This window comes from Gracilinanus agilis, chromosome 4, assembly GCF_016433145.1.
Source record: "Gracilinanus agilis isolate LMUSP501 chromosome 4, AgileGrace, whole genome shotgun sequence".
Taxonomy (NCBI): domain Eukaryota; kingdom Metazoa; phylum Chordata; class Mammalia; order Didelphimorphia; family Didelphidae; genus Gracilinanus; species Gracilinanus agilis.
Genome location: NC_058133.1, coordinates 37,821,274 through 37,835,845, shown reverse-complemented (window position 1 = coordinate 37,835,845; position 14,572 = coordinate 37,821,274).

Sequence of the window (14,572 nt, the reverse complement as noted above, 5' to 3'; positions counted from 1 at the left end):
GAGAGAGAGAGAGAGAGAGAGATGGCGCTATGCCCTCCCACTGCTCTGGTAGGGCTCTCTGAACTCCCCCCTACCCCCATGAGACTTAATCATTCTAGACTTTTATTCCCAGAATACCTTTGCAGTGGTGCCCCCTCTCCATGGGTTTTGCCTTCTCTCTTCCACAACTCCTTCTAATACACAGGACATTCTGTGGTGGAGCAACCTTACCCTCTCCTAGAATCGATTTACCAAGGGTCTTCTGTATATTCGACCCCACTCTAAAACTGCATTTGCCCCCAACCCCGAGAATTTTGAGGCAGACTATATTTTGCCCTTGTTGGCCTCCCACCTAGACTAAATCCTCTATTGCAAGTGGGCTTCTGCTTTCTCTAGACCTGCATTGTGAAACTACTGTGTCTGTTCTCTGGGTCCAAAGTCCTTTTCTGCAAAATAAGAAGCAGTCCAGGTCTAGGAAAGGGTGAGCATGGTCATGAGGAGGAGATCCTTCCCCAACAGAGAAAAAAATCTCCAGACTGAAAACATTTTTTGTTTTCTCATTTTTATTACATTTTTAAAAAATTAACGAGCACGTATTTCTCTATCCCATCCAACACTCACCATCGCGGGGTGGGGGAAACATCTCAAAACTAAAACCCTTGTAAGAAAATACATGCACATGAATTTAAAAAAATGTCCGTATTTCCATGTCCAGAAATGTCTGTCTGTCTTTGCACCTTGAGACCATCCATTCTCCGTCAAGATGGTCAGCATGCATTATTTTGGCTTTGGTGTCTTGTTCGTCCCCACACTGATCAAAGTTCCCGAGTGTTTCACAGTAAAAGAATGCAAATACTTAAAAGAAGGACCTGGCATGACCTCATGAAAGGCCAATGAGCATATCATACAGTAGAATTGGATGCTACTGAAAATACCTGGTATGAATGAATATACAATAAAAAAAAAAAAAGATAACCAGAAGCATATCTGTGGGCTGCCCACTGATTGTATTCAAGATCTCTTCTGTTGCCATTGGACTAGCCCCATAAGGACTCCAAGGTCAGCGAGACCTTGGAATATCTGCTGCCTCAGTGCGATTAGAAAGCTTGACAAATGGCTCCAGTTGGTCGGTGTGGACCTTATCTGCCTGTGTCCCCACCCCTCTGGCTGTCACACAGTCCAAGTCACCCTCTGATCCATCCTCTCTGGTATTCAGATCCATTTAAGAGAAAATATTGCCCACATCTCCAGGGAAAGCCCCAAGATACTGTTCTGGCCTTTTCCTACCAGCTAATGATGGAGGAGAGGGTCAGATGCCCAGACTGGTGCCCCAGCGGATGGCAGAAGCTTACAGTGGTTTCCAGAAAGAAAGCATCACCCAGCTAGCTTTTTATCAGCCCAACTCCCTGGGATCTGCCTTTTCTCTTTTAAAAATCTCTCTCTGAGAAAAGGGAGAGGAAAAAAAAAAAGGAAGAAAACCCAGAAATGGCATAAAAGCATATTACCAGTAAATTGTTTCCACTGTGTTTGTGACTGTTCTTAATTTTTTATGAATATTCTAAAAAAAAAATTTGCTCAGGCACATTTCCTTGGGCGCTCCAGTTAATTACTTATTCCAAGTGCTTCCACTCCAGTCCTTGCAAGATGTGTTGTGCATTAATTCTGATTATGTACAAAAAACCCACCTGCAAGGAAAAACTCTGCATCCGTAATGCTGATAAAAATGAGCAGCTCTCCTGGGGCTGCGCTGAGAAACGGGATACTGGACAGAATTAGAATCTTGCAGGGAAGGCGATTCATAATGTCATTAACATAAAGGCAATTAAGTGAATTTTTAACCTACAACCCTTTATTGTTATTAATGAACATTAGAAAAACACAGGAGATAAAATTGGTAATTATCTCCGCACCAAGCTATGCAATCATGTGTTTAAATATAAAAACAAAACAAATGATTATTGTTAGTATTTGCAGTAGCAGAAACCCCAAGGAGCAGCTTCCGTCGCATTTAATCACATGGTACCCCACCAAGAGGGTTAATTAAAAGAGGGCTCTACCTTCCCCGCGCCTGCTTATTCGGCTTAATGTGGAATCAACAAACTTAAATGTAAATTTGCGAAATATTCTGAAGCTCCGGTTGGTGCCTGCGGGTTACCCACCTTTAACAGAACGCGGAGCCATCGCGGCTCCTTGAGGACCCATCGGCGCAGCCCCCGTCATGATGGGCTGCTTTGGCTTTTGCTTAATGCGGAGCGCTTGCAGAACGGGGTGCAACAGCGGCAGGAATCCATTCTCCTAGCCTGAGCTGACTGTTCTGTAGGGGGGAAAAGAACTTGGGCTTTGGGGGAAGACCTGCAGGTTGGGAAAGAAATGGTGAACGGGGCGGCGGCCCCGATGGCGCAGCCAGAGAGCCTCCTGCTGCCTTTCTGCTTCTGAAAATGTTCTAGGAGAAACTCTAAGAGGATGAGGAGGCTGTTTTTCTTAGCGAAGCAATTACGGTTTCCTAATAATAAGTTCCTGGTTATCCCCTCCATCTCCATTACACAGAGTATTTCTAAGGCATGGATTTCACCGGAAAATCGATATGTTTGTGATTTATTGTCTGCCATGTTTGTGGTATAATACACGATAGGTATGTCTGTGCTGTACTATACATACATACATATATATATGACAGAAGTTAATAGGCAGAGTGGAATGGAGGACTGCTCTAAGAGTGGGGATGGGAGTAGCTGGGTAGCTCAGTGGATTGAGAGTCAGACCTAGGTTCAAATCCGGCCTCAGACACTTCCCAGCTGTGTGACCCTGGGCAAGTCACTTGACCCCTATTGCCCACCCTTACCACTCTTCCACCAAGGAGCCAATACACAGAAGTTAAGGGTTTAAAAAAAATTTTTTTTTAAAGAGTGAGGATGATATGATCTTGGTTCAAGAACATTCCCTGGGGACAGCTGGATGGCTCAGTGGATTGAGAGCCTAGAGATGGGAGGTCCTAGGTTCAAATCTGGACTCAGACACTTCCTAGCTGTGTGACCCTGGACAAGTCACTTAACCCCCATTGCCTAGCAAAAACCCATGACATAAACGTCAGCACTGACACAGGAAGCCATTTTCGATGACATGTGGGCTGCATACAGAGAAGTATGGGGTCACATGCCGAGGATGAAACATTTGCTGTAGCATAGTGTAGAAACTCTGTGCACTATGGATGACAATTCTACCTATATTTATTTACCTATTTTTTTGGTTTATTTAATACAATTATATATTACAATTATACATTTTTGTTATTTAAACTATAAATATCATGAAATTATGTTTTTTTCTCAAAGCGGCACACCACCCAAGTTATGCTCGGTTTTTTGGCAAATTTTGACACACCAAGCTCAAAAGGTTGCCCATCGCTGCTCTTACCACTCTTCGGCCTTAGAACCAATACCCAGTGTTGATTCTAAGACCAAAGGTAAGGGTTAAAAAAAAAAAAAAGAACATTCCCTAACACATGCTCATGGTGTTACTCTGGAAAAGTCACTTCATATCTCAGTAACCAGGACAACTCTCCTTGTACATACGTTGCAGGATACTTATTGATCAGCTGAAATCAAGAGAGTTCCCAGTGCCAGGAAAAGCACGAGTCTATACCTTACCTTCAATAAATGCAATATTTTTATATAATATATATTCTATATAGTCTGTACTTACATAAGTGCCATGTGGTACAGTGGATAAGAGTGCTAGTTCTAGAATAAGGAAGACTCATCTTCCTGAGCTCAAATCTGACCTCAGACCCTTATTCTCCTCGTGACCTGGGAAAATTGCTTAACTCCTCTTGCCTCAGTTTCATCATCTGTAAAATAAGCTGAAGCAGGAAATGGCAAGCTATTCCAATATCTTTGCCAAATGGGGTCACAAAGAATGAGATGTAATTGAACAAAAACAATAATTATAGAATGTTATATGCAATCAGTTGAACACTCGCTTTTGAGTTGTAGATAGATATGTAATATTACACATCTAGCCCTCCAGGAAACTCCTCTACAAATGAGAATCGACAATTCATCTGAAACTTATAGTTTTCAGGTAGAAGCTTCCTACCATTATTGATCACAGATGACTGCTCAATAAAAAATGTGCTCAATAAAAAATTCTAATACTTACTTTCTAAATATATGCACACACACATGCCTATACACACACACACACACACACGCACACACACACACACACACACACACACACACACACATATATATATATATATATATATATACTTCAGTTATTTAATGTAATTATTGATTGGAGTGGCTGGGTGACAGAACTCTAGACTTGAAGTCAAGAAGATCTGAATTCCAGGGCAGCTGGGTAGCTCAGTGGATTGAGAGTCAGGCCTAGAGACAGGAGGTCCTAGGTTCAAATCCGACCTCAGACACTTCCCAGCTGTGTGACCCTGGGCAAGTCACTTGACCCCCATTGCCCACCCTTACCACTCTTTCACCTAGGAGCCAATATACAGAAGTTAAGGGTTTAAAAAAAAAAAAAGAAGATCTGAATTCAAATCTTGCTTCAAACATTTACTAGCTATGTGATCCTGGGCAAGTCACTTAACCTTACTCAGCCTCAATTTCTTCAAGGGTAAAATGAGTATAAATAGCGCCTACTTCAATGAGCTGCTGTGAAGATCAAATGAGATCATTTAGTTATTGAGCTTTGCAAACTGAAAATTCTAGATAAATGCTTATTATTTGTAAATATATAATTATTACTGTGTTTTATAATCTAGATTATAAAAAAAGATTTTGAAAGTTTAAAAGAATGACCTAAAGATGATCCTAGAGTTAAAAGAAAGTTACTGGACTTTATTATGTGAATGATATAGTTAGATTTGAGCTTTAGGAAAAGAATGATCTAGGGTAAAGATTGTATGTGTAGACCCAGAAGAACTAGAGAAGAAGATACACCAAGATCTGAATTAAAAAAAAAACAATTGGATATGCGAAATGATGGAGAGGGGGGAGTGGAAGATGAGATTGAGATTGTGAAACTGGATGAATGGAAGTGTGATGGTACCCTCTTTGGAAATGAGAAAATATGGAAAAGCAGTGGGTTTGAGGCAGGGAAATAATGTCATGAAATTTATGAAGATCACAACCTATCCAGTTCCTTTCATCCTGTGAGACTCACTGCCCCACCAAAATGAAAAGGGGGGCATTATAGGGTTCTTGCTCATCAGTCACTGTCCCAGAACACAAAGCCCACCCTCTGACAGGCATTTGCCACAGCCACGAGAGGAGGGATTTCATATGCTGAAGGAGGGAAGATTTTCCCAGTGGTTTCTAAGCAGCTGCTGCTGTGGGTTATGACTGTCACAAGGGGCCCAAACTTGGGCTCAGGAGAGAGCAGTTTATTCAGGGGATAAAAAGAGTGCAGTGGTGGAGTTGTCATTGTTTGTCCTTTATTTCAAAGAGGACCATTGACATCACTGGGTGATATCCTGACTCAAGTGTGAATTGGATTTAAGTGAAGTGGCAGTATTAAAGGATTATAATAGGAAAAATGGGTTGTGTTGGAGACCTATCCCAAGATCATCTATCATGGAGAGGATGGATGTAACCCTTCTAAATGGTTGATCAAAAAAAACCTTGGAGTCAATCCATGACACCCTCGTGAACGGGCTATAATTTCCACTTTGCTTTGATCACTCCCTTAAAGGATATTTCTGGGATATGAAAGGTTAATTCATTTGCCTGAGGTCCCACAACTAGCTTGTGTAAAAGTAAGGACTTTGGTCTGGTTCTTCCTGACCCCAAATCCCACATTCTGTCCTCTGCATTTTATTGCTTTTTAAGAAAATCAACATGAAATGAAATTCCATGGAAGATCAGGCAACACTGATTTCTTGACAAAGTCTTACTTAACGCTATTTATATTCCATTTGCTTAGATCTTCCCCACCAAAATGTATTTTCAGAGTAAAGAGGATTCAAACAATTAGTAAACAAGCACAATTTTCCAGGATTATCAATCCCTCAATCTATGTGTTTTTGTTTTTGTTTTCTACATAAATAAGTAAACTGTCTCTGTAAGTGGGCTAAAGTAGATTGAGGATAACATGTAGGACTCAAACCCGTCAGTGAGTAAGGGAGTTATCTACTCCAGATATGTGAAAACTTCCCCCAGTCGAAGGGGCTGATGAGAACAATTTGTTCCAATAGCCATGGAGGTGACGGAAGCAGAACCCTGTGAAGCACTTAAAGCTTGGTTAGACATGGAAGATGCCAAGCTCAATCACTGCATCCTGAGCCATCGCCAGCACCTTGTCTTTTTCTTGCCACTGGTCTTGAATGACTCTGGAAGAGGGAGTGAGGCTGCTTCACTTAAATCCAATATACAGCTGAGAGAGAAAATGGTGACAGTGTCAACATCCATCTAGTTCCCATGTGTTGGTGTCAGAAACTTAATTAGAGAAGACAGACATTATTGTATATCCATTTTCTCTTTTTAAATAAATTTTGTTCAATCTTGAAAAAAATAAAATAAAATAAAATAAATCCAATATACACTTGAGTCAAAAGATATCACCAGTCATGGCGTTTTGGTTCTCTTCCAATACAAAGGACAACCGGCCAAGTAAAAATAAAATATTTATTAAGCATTTACTTTGTGCCTGGTATTATACTAACCAGTAGACATACAAACAGAAGCAAAAAGAAAACCATTTCCTGCCTTCAAGAAGCTTATATTCTAATGAAATAAAACAACCTGTGAAAAGAAGCTAAAAATGAGAGGGAGAGTGTTGTTGCTCAGGAGACATAATAGCAAAGTCCAGAAAACAACGGCTAGGTGGTCTGGACCTCTGGCCCAAATGAGAAGAATGCATCTGTAGGAGAAGACAACCCTCAGAGACAGAGCAGGAAGGCACCTGAGGCATAGTGACAAAGTCATAGAATGATGTTAAAGCCCTCCCTAGGGAAATAAGGACAAAAATTAAAGTCTCTTCCCTCAAGTCTCTGCTAACATAGAAAATAACATACATGTGTATAAATATATACAAAATAGAGATAAAGTAGTTTGAGGAAGGAGTATATTGGCATATATGTGGGGGATCAGGAAGCCTTCTTGTAGAAGGTAGAATTTGAGAAGGCAACTCTAATAGATTCTCTTCTCTGGTTTCTTTTGAAATGATGTACGGAAGAAGTGCATTCATCCACTGGATCCAATTTTTCAGCTCTTTGAGTCTCATCTTGATTACTCTGAACTTCTGGTGTCAACCTAAGGAACAAAACTATTGGTGAAGCCCTTTTGTAGCTCAAAAGTAGTTTTAAAAATTATTATTTCTTCATAATAATAGCTGATCTATTAGTAAATGTAAGTTGGATAGACACTGAAAATGAGCAGAGATTTGGGTCCAGAATGGGATAGGAGTTTTGTCTATGTCATTGCAAAGCTCTTCTGATGACCCTAAACATCTCCCTGAAGACCCATCCTTTGAGCACTAATATGTGCCCAATGATCTTGCGTGACTTGAGGTCATGGAACCTTACAGTCTTTGAAGAAATGGAATTTAAACCAAAAAGGCAATGGAGATGTACGTGATAGGCTCAAGCAGGTTGCAGCATATTACAAATATGGAAATAAGGAGAATAAATGAACATTTATCATGTACTTCCTACGTGCCAAGCACCTTGCCAGGCTCTGGGATATAGATACAAAAGTCTCATGGTCCTCATACCCTCAAAGAGCTTATATTCTAAAGAGGAGAGAGAGAGTATATGTAGGGGAGATACTACTCCAAGGAAGGGAGTTTGGGGATAGCTAAATGCAAGTGAGCCTGCATACACTGATTCACTCATCAGTTAGGACAACTCAGCTCTAGGGTGGAGATCCAAAGCAGGTTAACTCCTCCAGGGAAGGGAAACAAAGTCTTTGGAGGTCTGCTGTAGAAAGTGATAGGAATACAACTGCATAGCAGATGGCAAGATTTCTGGAGTGGATGGATAGAAGAGCTGTGAAGCTAGAAAGAAGCAAAATAAAGGATGACTTATTAAAATGTATATGCAAAAAAAGAAAACCTGGCAAGATCCAGGAGTACCAACTACTTAGCCCTTGTGTACCACTTGTATCCTTACATGCCTTTTTTTTTAACCCTTGTGCTTCGGTGTATTGTCTCATAGGTGGAAGATTGGTAAGGGTGGGCAATGGGGGTCAAATGACTTGCCCAGGGTCACACAGCTGGGAAGTGGCTGAGGCCAGGTTTGAACCCAGGACCTCCTGTCTCTAGGCCTGACTCTCACTCCACTGAGCTACCCAGCTGCCCCTTACATGCTTTTTAATATTTTTTCTCACTATCCTTTTCTAGTACTGTCTTGGCACCAAAGTCACTGAGTATCAAAGTATACACTGAATTAGTTTAATTTGAAGACTCTAATCAAGTTCTTTGTAGAGTATCTTCAGTTTGTTGATCTCTTTGGCTGATATTGGTGCAAAACCAAATTATTTTCATAAAGGTCTTTCTGTAAATACTTATCATGAATATTTTTATATGAAATGACCAAATGTCCTATGAAATAGTATCTTGTTGCCAATGGGTGAATGATGAACCAATTCTAACAACTCTTTTTTTTTTGCCTTTCAGAGGACTACCCTGTGAGCCATTCTTCCATTTAGCTGTGATTTCCTTCTTTCTTCTGGTTTCATCTATAGCAAGAAAGTAAAATTTGATTATCATTCAGCAACTCCAGTAATATGTGTATTCATTAATTATTGGACAGGAACTTCACATTTAGAGTAGGAGGGCAAAATCCTGAGAATCAAAGTTTTTAGATGATCTCAAAACTTTGATTCTCAGGATTTTGCCCTCCTTTTAGCCAGTCTACCATGTTTATAATAAAAGTTTGAATGGTCCACACACAGGCCTCAGGGCCAATTAAGAGTTTTCATTATTCCCTGGATTTCCATGGGCAAGTGATGATGATGAGCTTCTCCAAAATTATCTAGACTGATCCTTGAAAACCAGATCCAGTCTCTTGCCAGGGCCTTACTTGAAGTTGAAACTCTTCCATCATGATGAAACCTGTCAAAGCTTTTGCTCCATTGACATTCTCTTTAAAACTCCAAAGTCACCTCTCTGTCACAATGAGGTCTTATGGAGGACTTACCAGAACAATGATCAATGTCATTTTGTCACCTCTTTAAGCCCACCTAAACTGTCTTCATTCCTCTCCAGACTACTGTCTTGACTCTCCATATTTCCTCTCTCATACTCTGATGCCAGAATGCTCCTTTCTCTTCTTCCTCCTTTCTTCCCCACATCTTTTCCACTTCCTTTTATGTGTCTTCCTTCTCCATTAGAATAAAAGTCCCTTAGGGGTAGGTACAGTCTTCTTTTCACTTGGGTCTCTTCTTAGCTTTTAGTATAATGCCTGGTGCATAGTAAGCATTTAATAAACACATGTTGATTTCACTCTGTTAAATGCCAAATATGGTGGTTCTTTGCTCTTCAAGGTGAAAAGTTGTTGGTTATACACATTATTGCAGGTAGTTTCCTTTTTTTCCTGTTTCTTTTAAACATCATCCTTGAATGCCCTCAGGATGACTGTGCCCCAACTGTCTTCTCTTGCCAAGTGCTCCACTGAGCCATACCTTTGAACTTTTATCCTCTGCTGTTTTCTCTGCTTTATGTGGCAAAGCTAGTCAAAATCGTCTTTTTTCTTTCATAAGATTTTGCAAATGAGTTTATATTCTAAACGGATGCTGCTTTTGACTGCCATCTCTCTCCACTTAGCCTGTAAGTCAAGTGTTTGCTGACTAAGGTGCTTTTAGTGTCTTTGTTATGGCAAATGATTTACATTGATTAAAATTCTGTTTAAAATTGTAATTGGTGTCAGGTCATTTCTGCTATCCATTGCCCATTTTTCATCATCAATTAGTTATTTAAATCATTCAGCCTTCAATTGCATGTCCTATATTTTGCTCAAAATGATTCTTTTAATATATCCTATATATTCTTCATGGATTTGAAACATAACTCTGATTAGTTTTTTTAAATTAAATCTGATTTCATAATGCTTTGGAACTAAATTCTATCCTTAAATATGTCTACCTGCCTTCTTTTCTCAAGTGATACAGCTACAGCTCAGTATGGCAAGAGGAAGCAGCAAAAGATGCTCAAGTATAGAATTTAGCCCAAAGGCAGGACATTGCACTCTAAAAATGCTTTAATAAGCATGTAGTTAATTAAAATCCTTCAGCCAGATTCACATGCTGGTTTACTCCATGTGGAAAAGGAACAATGAATCTAGCTCCAAATAACTGGGAGAACACAATAGACTTCCAAAGAGATGTGTGATGTGTTCATCAAACCAGAAAGGTTTAAGGAGATCGAAATCCACAGAATTCACTATAGGGACTTCAAGAGCACATCTATAACAAACCAAAGTCATGACATCTGAGAACTCTCAATGGTTCTCAATGTCCACTGAGTCCAGTATGTTCCTTGGCAAGAATCCCCCCTAAACTCTAATGAAAATGGTCATCCAACCTTGGTTTAAAGACTTCCAGTAAAAGGGCCTTTTGCTGCTCCAGGAAGCCCGTTCCACTTTTCAGTATAGTTCTAATTGTCAGTACATCAAACCTAAATCCACTTCTTTGCAAATTCTTCTACTGATTGTTCCTAGATCTACCCTATAGGAACAAGCCAAGCAAGAGTTTTCTGAGAGCCAGTCCTTTCAATACCTTGACAACTATGAAACATCACACCATGATGTGCCCCCTCCAAGGCCTTTTATCTCCAGGATAACCATCTTTGATTCATTCACCCAATACTTAGATGGCATTTTCTGGTGGACCATCATCACCCTGATTGTCTTCATCTAGCCTTTCTCTAGTTCATTAATGTCCTAACTACAAAATAGAATGCAGAACTGAAGAAAGTACTGCAGAGGTGTTTTGACCAAGGAAGAGTTCAGTGATATCATCACTTCCCAATTTCTGAACACATCCATCTCAGTCAAAGAACCCTATCATTGCAGCAACCTTCTAAGTCTTCATATCAAACTGCTACCTGGTCAACCACACTCTAGTTTTGACTTGTGAAATATAAAACCTATCTGAAGGCATTGTCTTTGGGGCTTTTGGAGGGGGGGGCAGAATATGGGTATTCCTGCATGAATGAATAAATGAATGAATGGGGAAAATACATACTAAGTGCTTAGTAAGTGAAAAACCTTTTGCTAAGTACTGCAAATGCAAGGAAGGCAGTTCTTGCCCTCAAGGAGCTCACATTTTACTGGGGGAGATAACACATAGAGAAAGTTTTAGCTGCAAGTCATGGAGTAGTCCCAAGGTCCTTAGGGTGTAGCAGCTAAGCAGATTTGCTTTAATGTCATTTCCATGAATAATACCATGCTGATTTTTTTGTTATTTTATTATAGTTTGAGTGTTATTTCTAGATGTTATAAGTCTTTATAGAACTGATCAACTCTGTCCTCTTTGGCATCAGTGGCTGGAGCATAGACTTGCATTGCTTTGATTTTGAATAGTTTGCCTTGGATTCAAATAGACCAAAATGTCATTTTGCTGGATTATGAAGAAAATCAGAGATTTCCAGAAAAAAAAATCTACTCATGCTTCATTGACTACACTGATGTATTTGACTGTGTAGATCACAACAAAATATGGCAAGTCTTCAGAGATGAGAGTGTCAGATCTTATTTGTCTCCTTATGAACTTATATGTGGGTCAAGGAGCAATAGTTGGAACTAAACATGGAATGAATGATTGATTTAAGATTGGAAAAGGACTATTTCAAGGTCTTATATTGTCACACTTATATTTTTTAACTTATACGCAAAGCACATCATGTGAAATCCAGGCTGGATGAATCAAAAGCTAGAATTAAGGTTGCTGGGAGAAATATCAACAATCTCACATATGCATATGACACCACTTTGATGGCACAAAGTGAAGAAAAATTAAGAAGCTTCTTGATGAGGGTGAAAAAAAAGGGTATAAAAGCTGGCTTGAGGCTTAACTTAAAAAAAAAACAAAACACCAGACTTCAGCAATTGGCCCCACCACTTCCTGGAAAATAGAGAAAGAAAGAATGGAAACGGTGTCAGATTTCATATTCTTGGCCCTCAAAGATCAGTGTAGACAGTAATGGCAGTCATGAAATTAAAAGAAATTAAAAGGAAATTAAAATTTCTTTCTCTTTAAAGAAGAAAGCTATGGGAAGTCTATACAGTACACTAAAAAGCTCCTTCAGGATAAGACCTTAATTCTATTTTTGCTTCTATTTCTATTTTTAGGGTCTTTTGGCACAGTAGCAGATGCATAGTGAGCATTTAATAAATACTTTTTGACTTGACTTGATCTAGAGTTTCCTCACTAGGATTTCCATACTGCAATGAAATCATGGGTGCGTTTCACAAAAACACACAACTCCTAAACCTGAGAATTCTCACCATTCATCTCTCTTTTTGACAGAATATATATATACATACATATGTATATATATTGTTAATTATGTCATATCAATTCTATCATACATTAATTATAGAACTAATTATATTAATTGCATTATATAGTTAACATAATAATGTCATATATGTGTATATATATAGAGACATTTTTTTAACTGTCCATTAAAACTCTGCTCTAGGGAGTTAAAAGAAGCATAAATCCTATCTCTTGCTCTCAAGGAGCTTACAATCTAAATGGGAAGAAAAGGAATTATGAAGATACAATACAGAGATATTATAAGGAAATCTATAATTAAATAAAATAGTGGAACAGACAACAACACCCATGAGAAAAGCCAAGAGAGAGATCTCAGGACACTGATGTGCTCAGGGGAAACTTCATAACAGAACCTTCTCAGAGGTCAGATAGTCAAATCAGAGTCTCTCCCCCCTTATATCTGTGACAAATAGTCATCTAGCCTCTGCCTAAGAACTTCCCAACACAGGAAGCCCACTATTTCCCAAGGCAGCTCATTACCTCCAGGAATAGTTAATACCCTTGGGAAGTTTAGTCTCATGTCAATCCTAAATCAGCCTCTCTACAAGCATGAATCATTGGTCTAACACTTCTCTTTAGAACCAATCAGTCCCACTTCCACATAGACTTTTTTATTTGAAATTTTTATTTAATTAATTAATTTAGAATATTTTGCCATGGTTCCATAATTCATATTCTTTCTCCTCCTCCCATAGCCAACAAGCAATTTCACTGGGTTTTATATCCACATAGACTTTTTTTTTAAATTTTACCTTGCATCTTGGAGTCAATACTGTATATTGGCTCCAAGGCAGAAGAGTGGTAAGGGTAGGCAATGGGGGTCTAGTGACTTGCCCAGGGTCACACAGCTGGGAAGTGTCTGAGGCCAGATTTGAACCCAGGACCTCCCATCTCTAGGCCTGGCTCTCAATCCACTGAGCCATCCAGCTGCCCCATCATATAGACTTATAAAAGAGATCAGAAGACATAATATACACAAAGGACTTGGAGAACCTTCATCACTATATAAACGTGAGCTATTATTTTTATCACATTCTTCTTATCTTGCTTGGTGGAATTCAGATAGCAACAATCTCTGAAACAGGTCACTATCCTGCTATTATTCTTTTATGATTAATATTATATAGATTATGGCATTGGTTGTCTAAATGACTGCTTTCGTAATGGGATAAAAGGCTTCTGGTGTACGTTTATCTTATATAGGTTTACTGAAAGCATTATGGGACAATACCAGCAACAGACAGGAGGATAGAAATGATATGGATTTCATCTTATTCTAGCATGCTTTTGATTTCTTCTGATGAGTCTCTATATTTTAAAAGATTTCCCTTCCACATAGCTTGGAAACTGTTAAGTATCTGCTTTAGGTGTTCTTCAAGTTTCTATAGGTCAATGTCATATCTAGGTGATAGTCAATACTTTTCATCATGAAAATGCTCTGCTTTCTGTACATTTTACTTGCTAAGTTCTTGGTGCCTGTTATTGGTAGTGTTCCAGATTCTTTATCTGGTAGTCTACAAAAGATAGTGAAATTCTAGTGAAGAATCCTGGTTCCTGGGTTGGGTCTTACTAAATACTATTTGGCAAGCACTAAATTTTTGCCACTTACAGAGCTCTATTGCATAACTTCCACCATTTCCTTGCAAAATCTTCATTCATCAATCAGTCTGGACTGCTTTCTTTAATTTCTGTTGGCAATGACCTGGTGTCGAATCACAATGTCCACCTTCTCCATTTCTATAAACCAATATGCATGATTCTGTCTTGATTCTTTTGGGTCAACATATTCCTGATTGAACTCATATAGATGTTCCCCTTGGAGGGCTTTTTGATTCCACTCTTTTTTTTATATATAAACCCTCACCTTCCATCTTGGATTCAATACTGTATTTTGGCTCCAAGGCAGAAGAGTGGTAAGGGTAGGCAATGGGGGTCAAGTGACTTGCCCAGGGTCACACAGCTGGGAAGTGTCTGAGGCCAGATTTGAACCTAGGACCTCCCATCTCTAGGCCTGGCTCTCAATCCACTGAGCCACCCAGCTGCTCACTTTGATTCCACTCTTGTAAATTAGCCATTTC